Source organism: Pteropus alecto, unplaced genomic scaffold (genome assembly GCF_000325575.1).
Source record: "Pteropus alecto unplaced genomic scaffold, ASM32557v1 scaffold121, whole genome shotgun sequence".
Lineage (NCBI taxonomy): Eukaryota > Metazoa > Chordata > Mammalia > Chiroptera > Pteropodidae > Pteropus > Pteropus alecto.
This window is the reverse complement of record NW_006434369.1, coordinates 1944164-1949376: the sequence shown is the minus strand read 5'-3', so window position 1 is coordinate 1949376 and position 5213 is coordinate 1944164. Positions and strand designations below refer to the sequence as shown.

The following is a 5213-nucleotide window of genomic DNA, read 5'->3' as shown; positions in this document are numbered from 1 at the left end:
AGAAACAATCCCTCGTGGATTCTGGATGAAGACTTTTGAAGGGAAAAGACTTGGCATATGTTTGGTGAGTGCTCGCTCTGTGCCATAGTCAGTGCTTGGCATCGGGATTTTAAAAAGTTAGCAAGATAGACCCTTTCTCTACCTTTGTGAAGCCTGGGGGGCCATTTGTAACACAGCTACTTGAGGTAGAAAATACAGGGATTTATCAGAGCATGGGCAGGATATCTCAAGCCGATGAGGTAGATCCTCGGGGGCTTTTCACAGGAAGGAAGAGCCCACCGATGACTGAGACAAAGAATACTAAGTATATCAAAAGGGGCAAGGGCAGGTGCCATGAGACCATGGGGCAAACAAGGCGTATAAACCAGATTGCTGAAAGATGAGTGGATTTAGCCAGGCGAGAGGTGGGGTCAAGTTCTGGGGAGATGGGAGTGGAGGATTGGGAAGGGGTGACGAGAAATTTGCCCTACAAATCGTCAAATGAGGAAAAGCCCAAGTCTGAGTTTTCTCTAATGTCTAAGGCAAAAAAGCAATGCCACAGACCTTATTTTCCTAAGTAATAATATTTAGCCCCCTCGCTTTCCTTTTCTCACCCTCCATAGAAAAAAAATAATTTCAGAACTACTTAATACCTGTCAGAACTTCCCCATCTTCAGAGGGTGGAAGGTAACAGGTCCTTCCCTTGCAGATAATTTTCTCTGTCTCTAGATGTTTTGTAATCAGATGTGGTAGCTCCAAATTCTCTTTATTCCAAACATAGCCAGGAAGCAATTTCTCAGACAGTTTAACTTTGATAGCAGGCAATTTTAATCCATTGTGAACATCAACCTGACATGGACTTGCTATCTTCATTATTTTAATTAACTCTTTGGGGCCACTTTTCACCCTCCCCTCCTTTTCAGGAAGGAGCGAATAGAAATTGGCAGCTTTTAATCTTATCATGCCATGGACCAGATAATTTTTGGCTTAATAATGACATCATTTAGCTGCATACCTTAAGTAATGAAATTTGTTTGTGAAACTCTTTATCTTAACCAAGAAAAGAGAAAAAGTTACCTTTTTTGATGGGAGGTCACCCACCTCTGTCACACTGCTGTCTGTGCTGTTCTGAACAGCTGACAGTTTCTGTTAATTTGCTTTCGCTCCCCAGTTCAACTCCCCATATGGAAAGCTGGAGTGATTTTTGAATAACAGCAAGTAATATCTGATGTGGCAGCAACTGGCAACTCTGACATTGAGCTTGGCTGTGGCCATTACCCAGGGTTCCTCGCTTCTCCTTGAGAAGCAATTACAATTTCACAGGCTGGAATTAAAATTCCCTGTGGTATGCAATAGAGCAACTGACACTGTCAAAGTGATTTCAAGCTGCTAATCTCTTGCTGGGGTATGAGTGAAAATAGGGTTCCTCCTCATGGAAACGAAGCTCTGACAACTTTAAAACTTGGACGCTCTGATATATTTTAATTCGCACTGAGGTCAGCAGGCACTGCTTCCTCCCAGCAAAACTTGTTATAGCACTAGATTGTGGAAGATGGGTGTTTTCAAAATAATGGAGGTGAACTTGGGTTCATTCCCAGACGGAAGAAGAAGTGTTCAGCCTGGGAATGAAAATAACAAAAAAAGGCCCCGGCTCTTGCATGAATCAAATGAGGAGAGACAGAAATATGGACAACCTCTGAGATCTAAGCTGGGGACGCGAAGGGTAAATGCCCTTCATGGCAGATCTCCAATGTACTAAAATTTGGTCTGATCCTCCAAGGCCTTCGTGGAGATCCTCTTCTCACAACTCAGATGAGACAATCCCTGCTCTGCAAAGAACACAGAAGCAGTGTGCTATAACAGAAAGCTCAGAACTTTGGGCGTTAGACCTGAATCAGATCCTGGCTTGTCTCAGCGAATGATCTTCCACAACAGAATTTAACCTCAAGACTCATTTTCCATCTATGGCCATACCACCCTGAACAAGCCTGATCCCGTCCGATCTCTGAAGCTAAGCAGCGTCGGGCCTGGTTAGTACTTGGATGGGAGACCACCTAGGAAGACTAGGTGCTGTAGGCATAAAAATATAAACACATACATACATACATATCTACCTACATACATACATAAAAATAAAAAGATGAGGGATTGCTGACAGGGTCCCTGCAATCTGTGAGGTCAACCAAGAGTTGCCTCACTAAAACAAAAGAAAAGAAAAGAAAAGACTCACCTTCCTTCTCTGTCAAATGGGGTGCATAATACCTCCCTGGCAGGTTATGATGGAGCAGGTGTGAAAAGTGCTCTTCACAGTGGCCTATTCATAGTATGTGCTGATTTAATATGAGCTGCCAATAACAAATAAAAATGCTTTGTCCCATCATAAGGTTTCTCAAACCTCATGATTTTTGTCACAGCCAAGTACCTTCGCATCATTGTTTTCTTAATAGTTCGCTTCCAGTCACTCATTTTAGAAACTTAAATTTATCAATTTTAAAAGAAAACTTTATGTCATAAATGGAAAATCTGTATCACTTGCTATACATGGAAGGTTGCCATTTTAAAAGTAAAAAATGAAAAATGTTAATAAATGCCACTTAGCATTGCTCGAAGAAGGCTTTGGGCTTGAGGCTTACAGGAGTCAGTTGAAAAACAAAACAGAAAAAGAAGGAGACAGAGAAATGGTAGTAGCGTCACGGCCATACTTGCCCAGACTGAGCCTTTTCCCTCGGCTGAGGGCTGAGTCCCCCTTCCTCACGAGCTGCCCACCCTAGTCTGCATGTCTGGGCCTGATTAATTTCCATTAGACGGCGCATTCCATTTCCTGTAGACTCCTTCTTACACTTGAAAGTAGAGAAAGACGTTATTTAGCAGAGAAGTGCATCTAAGGTCCTTGAGTTTAGTTCCTATAGTTTTTCTTTCACTTTACTCCCTGGACCCCGATTTGAGTTTATGCGTGAAAACAAATGGATAAATTCATTTTTTTTCTTTCTGGTGAAGAAACGTGCAGCACCTATGAATGAGAGTTGGCAATAATCCAGAAATATCCCTTCCACTCCTGGTTTTCTCAGTGGTCAGGGACCTTGGTGGGGCAGAGCCAAGAGACCTTTTACACAGACCCTGGTTTCGTTCCCTCTTTCTTGAGTACTGGGCTCCGTGACACAGGCCTGAACACTCAAACCTCTCATTCATTTGCATGTTGTTCAATTACACCCTAGGTTAGTTTCACTCTAACCAGTTTTTCTGAGGAAGATTATAAAGCAGGTCTTTTCTCTATAGCTACCAAATCAGTCTGTGTGATTTTGTCATCTTATTTTCCAGTTTAGTATTTTTCTTTTGAAAGAGATTTTCTATAATTTTCCCACTAAGGCCGTGTTCATTTGCAAAATAACACTCTATTTTAGTTACATTTTTAAAACTGTATTTAATGAAAAGATTATCTACAGGCAAAAGTCCAAGGCTAGCTTTAGGGTGCCTACATCAGTATTCTGAGGGACAAAGGAGGATTCAGATGATAAGAAATTTAAATTTCTAAGGCACCCTTTCCATCCAGCTCATGTTATCACCTCTTGGCATGCTCCAGAAGCTCACACACTCCAGGTTACCAATGAAGACCAACCCCTTAGAATGTATCATCTTCTCATTCTCAATCATATTGCCTACAATCTGACCTCAAGATAAATCCAGAAGAAAATAATTAGCAAAGGAATGGAAGTATTTATGACATTGAATAAAAATTAGATTAAGGAGGGAAGAAAGATAATGAAATTGTCCTATAAGAAGGCATATAAAGACAAAGAAATTGTTGAAATGAATTAACAGATGAAATGTAATTCTTGGATTCATTTTTTTATGTAGGATTATCACTTAACATTAGGCAGTGACTTGGGCCAGTGGTTTCCATGAGTACAGAAGTAGGACGGCTTTTATTTTTCAACTTCTCTTTGGCTGGCTTAGTGTCAAGACAGTCTCTGGACTTCAAAGAGGGCTTATTTGTTTTGGGGAAGGCATGTCTGCTGACAGTTATTGCCACCCTTACTCCACTGTCTGCCAGATCTAATTGTTAAGTAGAATAATGATGTCAATGATAATCTACAATATATTAAAGTTTAGTCTGATTCTGTAGATTTAATTCAATTAAAACTTCAACAGGAGGTTTCCCTGAGTAAGGACTCTAGAACTAAGATAATATAATCGCACAAAAAATTCTCCTCCAAGGAATCAAAGAAGCTCCTGTGGGCAAAATGTTGGTAGGCTTATAAACTATAGTATCCTATAAATGTAAGGGGTCATTTGTTACCTTTTCCCTTGTTCATATACCATTTCCACAGGTCGTGGAGATAACAGCTATTTTTACAGCTGCAGTTCACCAATGCTTACAAGACAAACCCTGGCATTGCACCTCAAAATCTTTCCTCCTGATGGCTAGAATTTCACCTTTTATTTTTTTAATTAATCAATTTATTATTTTTTTAAATTTTATTTTTACTTTTATTTTTCCCCCTCCTCTCTCCCCTCTAGTAACCACTATCCACGTCCATTATCCACGTCCATGAGTCTCTGTTTGTTTGTCCTGTTCATTTATTGCTCTTAGTTTTATATCTCACATATAAGTGATATCATGTGGTTTTCAGCTTTTTCTGTCTGGCTTTTTTCGCTTAGTATGATTAGTTCAAGGTCCATCCATGTTGTCGCAAATGGCAGTATTTCATCTCTTCTTGTGGATGGGTAATATTCCACTGTGTGTATGTACCATAGCTTCTTTAGCCAATCTATCGTAGGACACTTCGGTTGCTTCCATGTCCTGGCCACCATGAATAATGCTGCTATGGACATTAGTGTGCAAATATCTTTTCAGATATGAGTTTTCAAGTCTTTGGGGTAAATACTAGTAGAGGGATTGCTGGATCATATGGTAGATCGATTCTTAGTTTTTTGAGAAACATCCATACTGTTTTCCATAGTGGCTGTACCAATTTGCAGTCCCAATAGCAGTGTATGAGGGTTCCTATTTCTCCACATCCTCTCCAATATTTGTTATTGCTTGTCCTGTTGATGATAACCATTCTAATAGGTGTGAGATGGTATCTCATTGTGGTTTTGATTTCCATTTCCCTGATAGCTAGCAATGTTGAGCATCTTTTCATATATTTGTTGGCCATTTGTATGTCCTCTGGAGAGAAGTGTCTGTTCAGATCCTTTGCCCATTTTTTGATTGGATCATTTGTTTTTTGTTG

The 5213-nt window shown here is 40.1% G+C and overlaps 1 pseudogene; it reads left to right on the top strand.

Annotated features, from left to right (window-relative positions):
* Positions 1 to 1939: 1939 nt before the first annotated feature.
* On the top strand, positions 1940 to 2058 carry LOC112477716 (annotated as a pseudogene).
* The last annotated feature ends 3155 nt before the right edge of the window (positions 2059 to 5213 follow it).